The sequence below is a fragment of the Lynx rufus genome, unplaced genomic scaffold (assembly GCF_022079265.1).
Source record: "Lynx rufus isolate CCGP_SWC_20201006 ecotype Redwood Valley unplaced genomic scaffold, mLynRuf1.p SCAF_6, whole genome shotgun sequence".
In the NCBI taxonomy this organism is placed as follows: domain Eukaryota; kingdom Metazoa; phylum Chordata; class Mammalia; order Carnivora; family Felidae; genus Lynx; species Lynx rufus.
In genome coordinates this window covers 26,635,287-26,652,926 of record NW_025814878.1, presented here as the reverse complement: position 1 = coordinate 26,652,926, position 17,640 = coordinate 26,635,287, and the positions used below count along the sequence as shown (strand labels likewise).

Sequence of the window (17,640 nt, the reverse complement as noted above, 5' to 3'; positions counted from 1 at the left end):
TAATGGTTAGTTCTATAACAAAGAGATTTTTTGTGTGTTCAAGTCAATAGTTACATTTCAGGGAAAATGTGTGTGTATATACTATAAATAAATTTATATGCTAGTATATATATATATATGTATATATGTATTTATACTATAAATGGAGATAAATATACATCATATATATATATATATATATATATATATATACACACACACACATATATATATACACCTCTCTGGTTTCAGTAAATTATATATCTTTACATTTCATAAGTTTAAACCCACCAGGTTTTACCGACCACCCTTAAGATGAAAGCAGAACTCAGGAGACCCCTCTGGGTTTTTATTTCACTTAGTATTTGCCCTCTAATTATCCTGTCTTTATTGCTAGGTTATTGATGTATTTGTCTTACTCAGCATTTTAGTTGTTTTCAGCAGGAAGTTGGTCAGAAAGCCTTGTCCACCATATTGCCATGATCAATAGTTGTGTTTCATGTATTTTTTTTAAGTTAAACCACTAAATGTGACATCACAAAGGTGTATAATTAGTTCACTATTCTATCTCCACTTATATGTAAATACATCCCACCTCCAATATGCATTCCCTTTGTGACAGGGCAAGTTACTTAACCTTTATGTTTCACTTAGAAATGAGGATAACCATAGATCTTATTCCGTAAGTTTGCAATACAGTTTGAATGAGTTAATGCACATAAAGCAGTATAAGTGCTTGACATGGTATTAAGTGTTGATAAGGGGTGCCTGGGTGGCTCAGTCAGTTAAGCATCTGACTTCAGCTCACGTCATGATTTCACGGTTCATAAGTTCAAGCCCCCGAGTCGGACTCTGTGCTGACAGCTCAGAGCCTGGAGCCTGCTTCAGATTCTGTTTCCCTCTCTCTCTGCCCCTCCCCTGCTCATTCTCTATCTCTCTCTCTCTCTCTCAAAAAATGAATAAACATTAAAAGGGTTGGTAAAAGTCTAGCTATTATTTTTATGCCTATACCTATTCAGAAAAACAAGTTTTTGTGTGACTGGTGTAGCTGGCCGTGAATGGCTAGAAAAGCCCTGCTCAAAGACACATGCCCACTTGCAAATTTGAAACTAACAGAAGTCTTGACAGAGTTTGAGAGTGTTTTGTTGACAGAATGCCAGAAATTTTCATCAATGGTTTAAGTAAAACAGTGAATACATATATAATGTACGTTCAAAATAAAGTAGTAATAGTATTATAAAGGAAAAATCATAATATACTATAAAAAATAAGTGGAAGCAGTTAATAAAGATTAACACATTATTCCAGAATAGTTGTTACATGAGCTGTGATGCTTATGGTTTGTAGGCAGCTAGATGTTCTATACACAAGACTTCTAAATACTTTAATATAGTGGTGTTTAACTCTGCCTCATATCCCTTCTGCAGTGAAATGCTCTACCCCTGAGCTATGCCCCCAATTCATATCGCTTCTGGATTCAAACTATTGTGATACCTTATATTTGGAGAACCTGGGGACTTGAACAGGTGATTTGTGAAGAATTCTAAGCTGTTGACATATTTATGTCAACAAAGTGTAATCATACTCAGTAATGGGTAGAGAACTAATTTTGAGAACCATTTGAATCTAGGCTCTCAGACTAAGTTTATGAACTTCAAGGACAGCAATAAATCAGTATTCCGAGAACTGCAAAGAATCAATAGAGACTTAAGTTCTCTGGGTGCTCCGTTGGCATTTGCTGCCTCTGCCATTGCGGTTGTTGATGATAATAATGACAAGGAAAGCCTCATTCTCCTTGGTAACCTTGATCATTAAGGTATAAAATACACGTCTTCAGCATTTTCTTTTCTTAATTTTTAAAATGAGTCTTCAATGGATGAAAGGTGATTTAGGGACGGTATCTCTGGAGGCAGAGGGCTGTTTGTTCACAGGTTGGGGACAAGCCTGTATGGCTTGCATTTGCAGCTTCCCACAGTGTTATGGAAACACAAGTTAGCCTTGGCCTAGAAAAATGGCTCTCTGTCATTCTCTGGATGTGTGCATCTTCTAGGCACAGGCTGCCAAAACAAACAGGCACCATCAGATTCCTTTCCACCTCCCACAGAAGAGTGGCCTTATTGAGGGTGACCTCGAGAATGGTGAGAAAGGATTCATTCACCCATCACTGCCTTTGCCCTCCCCAAATTCTTAGACCCTCACTTGAACCCTGCAGGGGGTGCAGACAATCAGCAAAGGAATGTTTTCATAAACACCATTTTTCAGACAGTTTTTCATCAGTGAAATACGAAGTCATGCTGGAGCCTTCCTCAGCCTGTACTGCTGTGGACTGGTTCAGTAAAATGCCACCTTGCTGTTGATCACGGTTTTTATAGACCTACGTATACATGCAAATGTACTTAATCTGTAGGTACTCATTAGTGTGATCTGAGATGTGCCCTTGCTGTTCAGTGAAAGGTGCAGAATGTTAAAACGCTGGAAAAGATTTTAGAGATTAATTAATCCAAGCCCTCTTTCCATGTAAAATGCACCTTGCTTGTGGCTCAAGGATTCACAACCACTCAACAAAACACTTACTATGGGAAATATCTTGAATATTTTTATAAATCTGCCTATCATTCCCCAACCCTTTTGAAAATATTTATTTTATAGGACAATGGGTCCAAGTCACCTGTTAATAATCACAGTGAGAAATTCATTCTGGTGCTTACACGTTGTAAGATCGATGAGAAAAGACTTTAAATGGGGGGGGAAGAAAAGTATGCTATGAAGTATTGACAGTATAAGTATCTTTATTGTAATCGTCTGATTCTAAGAGTATTTTTATCTGGTGGTGTTTTCAAATGAGTAAGCCGAAAGCAAATGTGTGTCTCAGGGCCTGATATGTTACAAGCCTTAAACTTGGTGTCTTAAAGCACATGAAAGAAAACAGTTCTTGTTCACAGAGAGCTGACAGAAGTGAAGGTATCGCAACGCGTTCGCGAATCAGAGGACAGAATGATATGGAATGGAGTGCCAAATTGCACAGCACCCAACAGCAGGGAATCAGGGTGACAGGGAGATCAAGGGTAGCTGGGGAAAACTTTACAGAAGAAGTGGGATGTGAGTTTGCCTATGGTTACAAGGGGAAGTCTTTTGTTTTTATTCCATTTAGCGTGGACCTTCCTAAGCATGAACTGGCATGGAAGAACTATTTGTGACCACGTCACCGAATGAAATGGCCAGCGAGGGAATAACGTGGCTTTTGTAGACCACACATCTACTAGTCATTAATAGGATCTTCTGATCCCTAAGTGGCAGGGTTTCACTTACCAGGTCTGTTGTATAAGTTTAAACACAGAATCTGGTGGAAAGAAATAGGGTCTAGAAACAGTGATAAAACAGGAAAGTGAAAATCACATGACTTCCTCAATTGTAATATTTCATCGTGTAGTATTTCATAGTTCATGAGTGAACTTTTCAGCTTTCCCATATTAAGTCCTTCATCAGTAGTTAGTATATAAACAAAAATAAATGTTTGCAATTTATTGATGATGTGACAAGAGGAACGGTAAAATCAAATTCACAGAACAGAAGGTCTTGACTAAAGTTTGTTCAGCAGAAAAGCATGGCGTATAAGGGAAAGCGTTGGCTGCCCCGCCATAGGAAAATATTTATAAAATTATACCACTCACGCGTAGACACACGTTAGCACACTCATCACTCAACCAAAACAACTTTCAAACTTGTTTCGGGTATGCCCTTTTAATAGTTCACCCAAAGGCAGATTGCATTCATCGCTTTTTATGAAACGAAAAGATATATAATTAGCTGGAACCAAGGCTAATTATAACATATATTATAATTCTTATATTTTATATAATAGCATATAAATCTATTTATAGTACATACCCACCTACTTGCACACACACACTTTTTTCCTGAAATGTAAGGATTTACTTGAACACATGAAAAACCTTTTTGTTATACAATTCACCATTATTTTTGAGACAGAGGGAGACAGAGCGCGAGTGGGGGAGGGGCAGAGAGAGAGGGAGACACAGAATCTGAAACAGGCTCCAGGCTCTGCGCTGTCAGCACAGAGCCCGATGCAGGGCTCGAACCCACGAACCGTGAGATCATGACCTGGGCCGAGGTCGGACGCTTAACCGACGGAGCCACCCAGGTGCCCCTACAATTCACCATTAAAGCAAGTATGTTTTTACCAGTAAATGAGGGTTTCACAAAGGTTCAGAAGAAATCTCTAATTTATCTCGCAAATGAGTTATGATTTAAAAGTCTGTGTGCATCTATGAAGCTCTCTATGACCTATAGACCAAGTCTATGACATACAGTAAACTGCTGCATTAGGGATCTATTGCGATCTATTAGTGATCCACTCCAAAACACATAACTTAAAGCCAACAATAATTATTTATTATCTTTCAGTTTCTGCAGGTTGTGAGCCTGCCCAGAGAAAGGAGATACAGCTTGTCTCCATTCTACAAGGTTGGGGCTTCAACTGGGAGACTGAAAGCTATTAGTGGAATTATTTGGGGGTCTCGTTCACACACATCTGAGGCTTGTCTGCTGGTGTTGGCCATTAGCTCAGCCAAAGCTGTCAACCAGAACATCTACAACATGACCTCTCCACGTGGCCTAGTTTTTTCATGGAGACTGGGCTCTCAGGGAAAGTGTCCTGAAAGAAAATGCAGACAGAAGCCACATTCTTTTTATGACACAGTCTCAAGTAGTCACACAGCATCATTTCCACAAACTACATTGATTGGGACCTTTACAAGCCTCTGCCTAGATTCGAGCAACAACAGCCATAAATACAGGTCAGTGTCTTTGAGGAGGAAAAAGGAGCTAGTTCTCTAGAAGGGCTCTCCGAATTCTTCTGAGGTGATGAGTAAGGCTCTAGTTTTGAACTGGGACAAAGGGATCATATGTGTGTTCTCTCTGAGACTCTTCTCAAACCCCTCAAAATATACCTACCAGATCCATGCAAGGAATCACTGTTGTTCTCAAATTTATGTTTAGCCTTCTCCATATGTCCTCACAGACTGTGTGCCCTCCAGACCCTGCCTATATCATCAGTTTTATCTTTCACTTTCTTAACATCTGATTTTTATTACATGGCAATGTTTTAGTTGTTAAAAAAAAAAAAGTAGGCCCCCACCAGTTATGATTAGAAGTCAGTGACCCAAAAACTGTTCCATTTTGGACCGGTCTATATAAATCCTTGGCCTTTTGTATGGGAACTGTCCATTTGTGTACTTGGCTTTTGTTGTTATTATGCTTCCTGGCTTTCCTTTGTCTATTCCTTGAGAGTAAGGCCACCAAAACAATTCCTGAAATGATGCTGATTCTTCAAATCTCTCCTGGAAGCTAAAGAGGAAACATGTGTTTTGCACATTGGAAAAGCTGGAAATGGCTATTCAGGATCTGGGTTTATTCAAACCACTGATTTCTAATTTGTAAAATTCTTCAAATGCTGTTGGACATAGGAAGGTCTACTAAAATTGTTGAAGGTGTTTACTTGTCTGAATTACATATGTTTTTGGGCATTTCCTTGAAGGACACGGTGAGTTAGCATGGCTCCTGCTTGATGTTCCCCTTAGCTAAAGACACATCGCTGACCTGACTTTTCTGTCACATCATATTCCTTATGTGCCAGTCTGTCACCAAGGATTTGTTGGGCAATTCTCGCACGCTGGGTCCCTGGTATCCCATGGTACACAAGATTTCCATCGTTCTGGCCACTGTGAATTTATAGTCTGGTGATTATGCAGCTTCCTTTATTTTTGAGAAAAATGTTATTTTTTTTTTTACCTCTGTAGGGTAAACATAACATTTAATAAGAATTTGTCACAGTTGATAAAGTATCAATGCCTTTTGATGCCAAAAGGGACCGGTGAGTTGGTTATAAAATAACTACAGATATTTATAGTTGCAACGACGATAAAATCTATGCTGCAGGACTTTCATATTTATATTTTCAGGAGACACATGATATCTGTGTCAGTTGTATAAGCAAATAAAATAGCTTAAATGTTATTTATGTATGTACTTATTTATTTTTTTTAGTGGTAGAGAGAGTGGGAGCGGGAGAGAGGGGCAGAGAGAGAGAGAGAGAGAGAGAGAGAGAGAATCTTAAGTAGGCTCCGTGCTCAGTGCGGAGCCTGATGCACGGCTCGATCCCGCAACCCTGGGATGGTTACCTGAGCCGAAATCAAGAGTCAGCTGCTCAACCGATTGAGCCACCCAGGTACCTCAGCAATATAAGTTTAAATGATTTTCACTTATGACTCTTCTCTTCCCAGCTACAAACAATACTGTTTCTCCTACTTCTAAATGTTCTTCCAAGCAGTGGAGGGAGACAGTGATGCTCCATAAGTCTGATTTGTTGTAGCCATCCTAAACGTATCCACTCATTATTTTTTTTTTCTGAGATTGTTGTAAAATAAACGATGTCTACTAAGTTTTGGAAATATGAGTGGTTCTCAAGAAATGTTCCCTAAGGTAAAAACAACAGTCAAACAGAACCAAAATCTTCTTACAAATCACTGCCTGACTGGTTTTACTCTCCTATAAAAGCCAAACTTGTCGAAAATTGACCTGAATTCAATATGTAAACCACTTTTCATATAGAGATAACTTTCCAAGTAACCTGGAAGCAATTTGGAACATATTTCTCCTGCAATTAATTTTCCTAAGAATTTTGTGGAAATGTTAACCTTCTTAAAGTGAGATATATACCACAGGGTTTTTTTTCTAATTATCTATTTATACACGCTGTATGTGCGTGTGTGTGTATATATATGTGTCTGTGTATGTACATACAATAATTATTTATGAAAGAACAAGGCAGATCTGAGACAGGAAAATGGACTGTTTATTTTGCTGTCTCTACTTCTAAATACTATGAAAACATCCTCCTTTGCTGCCTATTCAAACATTGGCAAATTACTTAGCAACAAGCGCATATATTTGGGGTATATTTTTTTAGTCACCACATCAGTGTCAGGGATAAGAAATATTATCAGGCATGTGCCTTCCAAAAATATCACATTATCAAAAAAAATAAAATAGCACCAAGTAGGTCAACCATTCATTAAAGTCTGGGGTAACAGCAGTCAAGAAAAAAGTAGGTCTGGCACAGCATAGAGAAAAGCACTTTGTCTACAAAAGAACGAATACTAAAATTTGGGTAGGGAAGAGGAAATTTCTTCCTCTTCAAGTTTTTCTTTAATCTTTAAGTATTCATTCATTCAGTAAATCTTTATTAAGTGTCTATATTAAAGACCTCAAGGCTGGGGGGTGGGAGAAGTGGAGAGGTGTTCAATGGGTATAAAGTTTCAGTTATGTTGGATGAATACATTTTAGAGATCTGCTGTACAGCGTAGTGCCTATAGTTAATAATGTATTGTGTACTGCCAAATTTGCTTAGAAAGGAGATCTCATGGTAAGTGTTCTCACCGCAAAAACAAAACAACACAAAAACCTACAAAAAGAAATGAACACAAGGAAACTTCGGGAGGCGTTTTCTATGTCTGTCATCATGATTGCGGTGATGGCATCATGGGTGTTTGCACAAGTCCAAACTCATCAAATTGTCCATGTTAAATATAGTCCTTTATATATCGATTACACCTCAATAAAGCTGGTAAAAAAAATTTTTTTAAAGAAAAAGACATTGCTCTAGGCATTCAGGACAAAGCCGTAACAAAAAAGTATCTGCATGGATCTTACTTTCTAGAAGAGGAGAGAGAAAATGAACATAATAGAATATCAGTTAGTGATATCCTACCATTGCAGGTGACATGTCTTCAGCCTAAAGTTTATCACCATCATCATCACATACATCCACATTAACATTGGAGTGACCGTCTTAAAATAACTTTTATTCAACACTCATAGAATAATCACTAGGCCAAGCACTATGCAAAGCAAGTTAAAAGATAGTATCTCGGCACTCTGGAGGCTATCTAACACAGGTGAAATTGGCACAAACCAACAAAGGAACACCTACTAGTTATGCAAAGTTAATTTCTAATCAACAATTGGTATTACGGAATGTGGGGTTACAATTATAGGAGGACTAGGAAGTGATATGTAGACTGCCTGTCTCCAGACTACTAAACAGACTTCAAACTTTCCCCAACAAAGGAACAGACTTTCATTAAACTCAGGGAATTGCCACAATATTTTCCCCATACTCATTATTCTAAGAACGCCTAGATAATCCTTTACACTTTCTGTTACAGCAACGCCAGAGGTTAGCATGAACAACCTCCTTCCTAGGATCAACGCATCATCCCCAGGTGATCCTTATTGTTTCCCTCAATGCCATCTTGCTTTCAAAGAAAGTCCCAGCATGGGGACAGAGTATCACAAAAATCAAAAACAGAAAGCAAAGTATAGTTGGGTCTCATATGAACTGATTGTGAGTACGGGAAACCCTAAACCTTCCTAACCACAGCCATTAATCCATGTTCTACGTTATGACCTTGTGAATTCAGACAATAATAATTGGTGGACTTCTTATTTTTTCTGACAACTAATAAATTTGACACAATACATCTCTTTGGGCAGAGTCTTTGGTTCCAGGTGACGTCATAGGGTCCCAGTCAGACAATAGATTACTGTCCTTGGGTCACAGGTCAATGTAAGATCCAATCAGTGATAGCAGTGTGGCCCGTGGTGCCTTCTGAGTGAGGGCGTTTCTGAGGATGATGACGTAAATAGGAGAGAAAATGAAAACTGTGAGTATCCACGTTAAATGAAAATATATCACCTAGAGTTGACCACAAAATAGCACACTGAATTATCAGATTCATTAACTATCCTACAGTAGATCTCAGGATCTCAAGGTGATGGGAAAGAGAGTAGGTAAATTTAGTTGGAAGGAAGGAGAATAAAAGAGAAAAGGGGGAAATTAAATAAGCTTTCCCACCCAAGAATTGCATTCAGGTGGTATACAAATGGGTGCTTCTTTGGGTGTATAAAGGTAATAGCAGGAGTCCCTTCCTAGAATGGAGTGTGATTGTCAAAGTGGGGTCAATATAAAAACCGCTTTTTCCTCTTTCTTAATTTTGCTAGAAGCCAGATCTCTGTGTTTGACATGAAATGGCAAATTTTCAGTGTTCATCTGTAGACTTAACAACATAGTTACGGTCTTAATGCCCATGAATAATCTAGCAAGGAGAAAGATGAAAGCATAAAATGCAGAAACCAGCAAAATCCTTCCGAGACTGGAGGAAGAGTGAACTGTATTAACAGGAATGAGCTGAACACATCTCCCCAGGCTACATAGTCCCTTCTGGACATATCCGAAGACTCAACTCCTTGTCTTCCACAGGAAGGGGATATAATGTCTGCCAGTGTAACTACTTACCATGCACTCTACGAGACCCCGTTCCTTCCCAGAGGGTCCAGCTCTGTGCTAAAAAGCACAAGGAAAAGCAAATGGTTTGGAAAGAAAACTTGTTGATGTCTCTTTTCCCCAAAGGTACTTCAAGCAGTAAATGAACACACACAATCTGTGTTTATTTTCTTTTAAATATATTTTTGAAAATATTATGTGATCCAAAATATGTGTTTTCAATTTTGCTTGCCATTCCCTGGCCACGAGTGATGTATTTTATCCATATTCATAACCATGCACAAACTTTCTATTCATAGCTCACTGCAGTATAAATTCTGGCTACAGGGAGAAATTTCCCTGTGGGCCGCATATGGTAATCCTTTACCAGAGGCCTGGCTCCAAATCAGTGTTTGCATTCCTCTGATGGCTCAGGTTAAATGTAAAGGAGTGAGGTATTTGGGTCTTCCTTCAAAAGATTAACTGCATTTACGTGTCCAGGGAGGATAGGACAGTGTGTCCATAAAGCCTTGCTAGCTTCAGGAATGTCTAACCTGATTTCCTGTCATAAACATTACATTTATGAAAAAAAAAAAACCACTTTAGAAATACGCCTGTTCAAACTCGGTGCAAACCCTTCCAACACCAGCTCACCTTGGCAGCGGGAAACCAGCACCACAGTCCCCAGTGCCCAACGCCAGGAGGTCATGGGCATCCCCACTGTCCTCCTCTTCATCCTCGGTGTGAGGAAAGTCATGCCCCCTGGGGTTTCTTCTGGGTGGGAGAGGTAGCCCAGTGTGTGTGCACCGCTTGGAGAGGAGGCATGTTTACTAAGGGATAGCTTCAAAGCTGTCTCATAGAGGAAGTATCTATCCCCATGTCCACCCCTATCCCAGAGAACAGGGTTTTAGTTTCAGGTAGGAATCTTGGTTGGATCCCCCTCCTTTGAGTGACTATGGCCTGCCTCTCTCCCGTGCACTTTGATGAGGTGACACTGGCTAATGACAGGCTCCTCTTGGTGCCCAGCCTTGGAGGGTACCGTGCAATGCGTGCCTGTGGGCTGATATCTGAGATGATCCGGCCTTTGGAAGTGAGTGAAGTTGCCTCCTGGGTTAAGACAGTGAGTCCAGGGCATTTCACTTTTCAGAGTTCTTCACCCAGTCACATCTTCCCACTTGGCATTCATTCCTACGGCTGCCAGTGAACTGAAACTGAGAAGCTATGAAAATATACACAGGAGAGAGAGGTAAAGGAAGGGCATGGGCTGCTCCATCGGGCTCCAGTCATAACTTCCTCTGGTTTCTTGTTCTTGATTTTCTTTACTTGGCAGTTTTGCACCAAAAGAGGTATCCTCCTTCTCCTCTGATTTGTCTTTGTTGGGAATGTAGGGTCAGTTCGGGGGAGGAAGCAAAGGGCTGTGTTTAAATCCAAAAGGAAGCAGTCACAGAGCGCTCCTTCTTTCTGAGGGGTGCCGTTCCTCTGAGGCAAAACAGGAGCAGAATTCGGGTGTTGTTATCGTACATTTCCCAGATGCAGTTCTCAGGTTTCCCGCAATGCAACTCAAAAAAATTCTTTTTACTATTAAACTTGGATCCATTCATGTACAGTTGTTGCAATCAGTAATTTGAGTTTTTTCAAACTGACTGGCATAAAGTTAATAGCATAGACCAAGACCAGCTGTGTCAACAGAGGCCAAGAAATTATTGAATGGCCAATTCATTGATATTTATAATCTTGTATAGATAATGTGCCAGTAATTATCATCAGCAACAGGTAATGAAAGGTTGATCTACATTCTGTATACACCAAAGACAACTACATCAATAACCCTCCTATTAATAACTTGGGTATGTCTTTCTCCAGAACAAGTCTACAGTCTGCTTCATTCACCGATAGTATACTTCTTTCTGTATCTTATGTATCTAAGAAAGAATTAATGAACACCTACATTTTCTGGGAACTGTGCGACACTCGGGGGATATAAGATATGGCTTTCTTTTTTAGCATATCATAAGCAAATATTAAATATAATTAAATATAATTAAATATAATTTTGGAGATGAATAAGCCAATAATTATGATACAATGCTATAAATATAATTTTGGAGATGTGGTTAAGGTATTATAGAAACAGAAGGTATATATCTATGTCATATTGGGAAGTGGATGTCAGAAAAAAATTTCTTTGTAGAAGAGAACTTTAATTGACTCCTGACTGATAGACAAGATTTAGGAGACCAGGATGATAAGGGAGCTCAATGGATTGTTCTAGCATGTGCAAAAGAATCATTATGGAAGAATGTTAGGAATCTGAAGAATCCATAGTTTGCTAAGATTGGAATATAGTATGCACTCTGGGGACATGAGAAGTTAACATGGAAGAATTAGGGAGGGGAGTGGTTCATCAAAACTTTGATGTCATTGCATGCAATTCGCAATTATCCTGACATCATTACCTTCCTGGGGAAGACAGTGCAAGGTTTTCTCAGGAGAATTATCTATGGTTATTTTAGAAAGGTCATTCTGACAGTGGCATTGAGGACTGATCAAGAAGAAAAGAAGGGCAAGACTAGTATTAGAGAGGCCATTAAGCAGCTACAGAAATTGGGTTTCAAAGAAAAGGAACTCTAGAGTCTGAAGGGAAAATACTCTAAAGTTCAGTGCCCAATTTAGGGGAAGGGAAAGTACATGAGTGAGGGAAATGTCAAGAACTGCAAAAGGTAGGAGACTTTACCCTACTTATGCAAGCTAACAATTTAACCTACCATAGTTTCGTGGATGCTGATATTAACAGATACACATATCCAGGGTCAAAGGAGAGTTGATTATTCATACCAATAGCAGTAGCCAGAGTATCTGCATTTTTGTGCCAGTTCCCTGAACCTCCATGTCTAGAGGGAGATACAAAGAAGGGCCAGATGACACCTGCATACACAGTAGAATGCATTATAAGAAAAAACTCTCGAGTTTAGGGAACCCAAAACTTTTATCATGAGCATGAAGCATACCTGTCCTTTCCTCTGGAGGGAAACACTCTCTGTATCTTCCATGACTGTAAGCAAACCTGCACTTTGCTCCAGAGAGAGACACTACTTCTGGCTTTCAAGGCTCTTTACAAACATCCTCGTAAAGACAATACAGAACAATGGACACTCAGTGCCTTGCTTGCAAGACTTGCAGAAATATGAGAAACCCATGGAGAACTGTCTCACAACAGACAACCCCCCAAGGAAAAGAAGAAACCAGAATGTCTTCCAGTTCTTTGACATGAGCACCTAGATGAGAGAACTGCAGTGGAAACGGGAGGAGAGGTTTTGGTTCCTCATGGTATCAAAGCTGAAATGGTAAAGTAAAATGAATCTTCAGTATCGCAAGATAGATACATCAAATCACATATGACAATGGTTAACCTCTAAGTTCACACGGAGTTTAGAGTTCTCATCTCACTATTTGAGTGATGAACCTCCTTAACCAGTATGCTCCTCTCGGGAGGAAATTCAGAACTGCTGCCACCTTTGAACCGATGTCCAACTTGGATATCTTGATATGATCCCCATTCTTCTGGCCTTCTAAGAAGAATCAGTGATATTAAGAGAAACCATTATAAGAGTAGAATTAGCAAGAGATGTATGATTCAATCTTTGACACACTGTGAAAACGATGGGTCTTTCTGAATCTTTCCCAGACCAAGGATAGGAACAGTTTTAAAGAGACTGTGATCATTCACATGGTATCTTCCAAGCTGAGAGAAAGACCATTGAGTGTGTTGTGGACTGAATTATGGTTTAGGGGTCTCTCATACATCTATTCCCGGGTTCACCACAGCATGGATTTCCCTGAGTTGTAATTCTTTGGTTACAATTGTTCATCTCTTCCAATAAACCATAATTCATTTCTTGAAGCTACAGAGTGTCTACTCCTCTTTATATTCTCCCCATGCCTTATCATGTCAATTATGTTATATAAATTGTAAATGAAAAGTCAACTTATTTTAAGTTTAACGTTGGCATTTTAGAAGCTCTTTTGTCCTCCATACCATATATCTTGGATTCTATCCAATAAGTCAAATTATCTTCAGAATTTAAGTATAATGGCTCAAGCAGTTTCTACAAGCAAGATTTGGAAAACCTTATTATGTGCCATCAATATTTTATTCTTGAGTGAACATAATCCCCACACACCGAAAAACTGAATCACTCTAATCCATATGTTCCTTCTTAAGGTCGTTAACACCTTTGGCTACTTTGATGGAAAATAAATTGCTCTATGAAAAAAAAAATAGTGACATCACTTTATTAATCCGCAGATTAAATATAAAATTTTAGTTTCTCTGAATCTTAACAGCCCAATTAGCATTTGTCTTGCTGTTAGCCTTTTTAGAGAGATACGATCTATTTACATGTGTTAATGTTTTGCAGTTACTATAGTTTGCCCAGGCCCCAAGGCTTATGTCACTAAAACCATTACAACATTTACAAAGTGATTTTGGTATTACACAGAGAACAATCAGTGGCTTTGTATACCACCATTAATTTATATTTGAAAATTCATGGTCTGGAGTTTTACCGTAGAGTGAGATGGTAATAATAAAATTCGACAGAAAAAAAAAAAGGAGAGTGCTTCTAGATACCTGATTAGAATGATTTGGAGCAGGGTTATGGAGACTTATCAAGATTTTGTTAAATCAAATACTTCTCTAAAGGGGTCAATTATTGTATTATTTTCGGAGGCTGGATTAGGTTCTGAGCAAAGTACCATAAACTCAATGGCTTAACAAAAATTTATTTTCTTACATTTCTGGAGGTTGGATGTCTAAGACCAAGGTGTCCGCTGGGCTACTTCTTTCTGAGGACTGTGACAAAGAATGTGTCCCATACCTCTCTCCTCTTCCAGTGGTTAGTTGGAAATCTCTGGCATTCCTTGGCACATCACTCCGCCTCAGCCTTGAGGTTCTCCCTGTGTGTGTGTCTCAACCTCCAATTTCCTCTTCTTATAAGGATACCAGTCAGCTTGTATTAAGACCTACCCTAATCACCTCGTTTTAACTTGATTACCTCTATAGAAACTCCATCCTCAAATAAGGCCACATTATGACATAGTGGGAGTTAGCACTTCAACATATGAAATTTGAGAAGACATAATTCAACCCATAAAAGCCAACGATATCCATATCCCCACTTTAATAGTCAATCCTCTTTTAATGCATTTGGCTCTCTTCAGAAGCTACAATCTCTTTCAATGACAAACATTAGCCGGCAAGGAACGAATAACACTTCAATGAATTTGCTTGATTGGAAAATAATTTAGGTCTCAATTTTTTATTTCAGAACTTTAGGCAATATTTTTTTAACATAAGCCAGAAATAAAATTCCAATAGAACTGAAATCATAGTTTGGTGCATCACCACTCCCAACTTCCATCTAGAATTTCAATTATCAAGTAAAAGATACTGAGTTATGTGCTTAATTATGTGCCAAAATGTCTAGGACTGTTTTGAGTACCTCCCAGGCCCTTAATAAATATACTTAACTTTCTCTAAATATATCAGTTATGAATTCTAGGCTTAAGAATTAACGCATTTCTTTACTATCTACAAAACAGGCTAATTCCCTTATAGGCTTTATCCATTGGGTCAGATGGAAATCTCATCCCAATGGGATTCTAATGTTTCAATGCATAGACATACCTTGTTGAACTATCCTTATCTCATCCGTCCAGGGACAGCTCTTTCGGGTTCAAAAGGAAATTCCTTTTTTCTTTTCTAATGTTTATTTATTTATTTTGAGAGAGAGAGAGAGAGAGAGAGAGAGAAAGTGAGAGTGAGTGAGAGAGAGAGACAGAGAGCATGCATGCGTGCTTGTGCCGGTGGGGGAGGGGCAGAGAGAGAAAAAGAGAGAGAATCCCAAGCAGGCTGCATCCCATCAGTACAGAGTTAGACACAGGGCTTGAACACACAAACCTGTGAGATCATGACCTGAGCCAAAATCAAGAGCTGTACGCTTAACTGACTGAGCAGCCCAGGTGTCCCAAAAAAGAAATTCCTTCTTATCTCATTCTTATTCAAACCACTCCCTCTGGCCTCAAAACTTATTGAAACAATGGATTTTACACCCTAATAGGCTCAAAGCCTAACTTATTAGCAATTAGAAAACTTATTCTCCTTTCCCTTAAGACAGATTTTAATGTTTAAATCTTCCAGGAAGGAAAAAGAAATATTTGTATTTTAGTCTTCTAGTAAGTTAAAGAAAGGGAAGGAGGTAAGAGAATTCTGTTGATATAATCAAATTCACTTCCAGGCTAGACTCTACTATAACTCCTTTGAGGACAGGAGTCAGATCTATTGAATCCTCCTCTCTGTGGACAGTGAGTTGCTAAATGCCTAAAAGTAGTTCTTTACTGCCACTTACCTAGGAAAAGCCCTCAGGCATTGTGAGGGGAAAAGTGGGACAGTGTATTTAAGTTCAAAAGACAGATATTTTTGAGTGAGAAGACCCATGTTCAAATTTCAGCTTTTGCTGTTTCACCCGTTTTGAGCCTCGGTTTCCGCAACTATAAAAGAGATAAAATCTTTCAAGACTTTTGTGAAATTTAGAGATAACTTATCTCCGCTGTTTGCCTCATAAAAGTACTTCACATACGGCTAGCTGTAGTATTTGTTATTTATCATTTTGTTGTCACTATGGTTTTACATTCCCAACTAATCATAGAGTTTGGCACATAGCTGCCACTCAATGAGAGGCGCACTATGGAAAGCTGAAGCTTCCTCATGCTTTCCATCAGCTAGTATCAGCCTACCGAGGGTTAAACTTTAGTGCTTCACTATAAGACACTGTGGTAGATAGAATAATGCCCCCCTCTAAAGAAGTCTATGTCCCAGTCCCTAGAACTTGTGAATATGTTACTTTCTAGGGCAAGAGAGGATTTTGAGGGTATCATTCAGTTAATGATCTTGAGATGGGGAGATTATCCTGGTGGACCCAATGTAATCACAGGAATCCTTATAAGAGGGAGCAAGAGGGTCAAAGGAAGAGAGACCAGAGAGGCGGATGCAGAAGTTGGGGGAATGTGCGTGGAAAATGGAAGTCGGGCTGCTATCACAGAATACCCCTGATGGGGTGGTCAAAAAACAGCCATTTAGAAATCTTCTGGTATCCTGGGAAGTGACTTCACTTTGGGGGAGTAAGACCAGCAGAGTTGCAAGGGGTTGCAGAGACTAGGTTGCGGCCACAGCCCACTGCTAGTTTCGCAAGCACACCAGTGGAGCGTGAGAAGATTACACTATGGGAAACCATTCTGCGTCTACGTGGGGCATCTTCACCCTTGAGTCCTTTTGCTTTTATTAAATTAGACCTTATGTGGCTTGGCTTGGCATTACAGGAGACTGCAGGTAAAGTTGAAAGAAGACAGATGATGTTCCAGGGCACGGGGTACAAGATGCAAGAGAGTCAGACAATCACTGGATGGTAGAAGGGACAGTAGCGTAGCCCCCGGGACAAGAGAAAGCTGTGTGCGGGGAGTTCATTAGAGATGCTCTGCAGAGAAGAGGAGAAAGCCTTCAAATCCCATGGTGATTTGTATGGTAGATTCTTCTTAAAGGGATAGCTACCAGTAACACGTTGCCACCAACTTGTTGAACATAAAGGGAATCAAACACAGATAAGAGTCCTTACTCATTCCCAGGGCAAGTGTTCCTCTGTAAGAGTTTCATTAATCAGGGATGCTGTTAAGAAGAAAACCAAGAACATACAGTGTCCTGGAACCTAAGTGAAGAAAGTGTAAAAGGGATGATCATTCATGCCAAGTGCTGGTCATAGGTCAGATAAGTTGCAGCCTGAGTGGTTATCTGAGATTTATAGCTGCTATATTTAAATCAAATCAATGTATATTTCATATAAGCATCTATTTTATGCCTAGACAATGCAACACTTGGGCACATAAACACGTAAGTTGTTCTTTCATTTGATATTTAATTGTGAGCGGGGGCAGCAACGCACCCCGCTTGTACTGCCACTCATAGCACTAACTCATCCCCACTGTGTTACTCTGCACCCCGTGAGCGCTATCCTCCCATTACTATGTACCCTCGGCTTTTGTTCTGGATTATTCTGCCCCGCGTACTTTTCGACCTTACGTTTCTTCAGCCAGAAGTGTCTGCACCCTTGTCCACTCAGTTATCCCTCAACCAAACTCAAGTCTTCCTCTACAGGAATAGCCTTCCTTTTTCTTCTTCGTTTTTGACTAACGTTTATTAAGGGCAATTGTATGCTGGCACCGAGCTAACATTTTCCATGCATGATCTCATTGAATCCTCAAAACAA

The 17,640-nt window shown here is 39.5% G+C and overlaps 1 long non-coding RNA gene across 1 annotated transcript in view; it reads left to right on the top strand.

The window, feature by feature from the left end:
- Positions 1 to 17,640, top strand: part of LOC124529262 (uncharacterized) — a 297,645-nt gene that overhangs the window by 263,755 nt on the left and 16,250 nt on the right. The window lies entirely within an intron of this gene.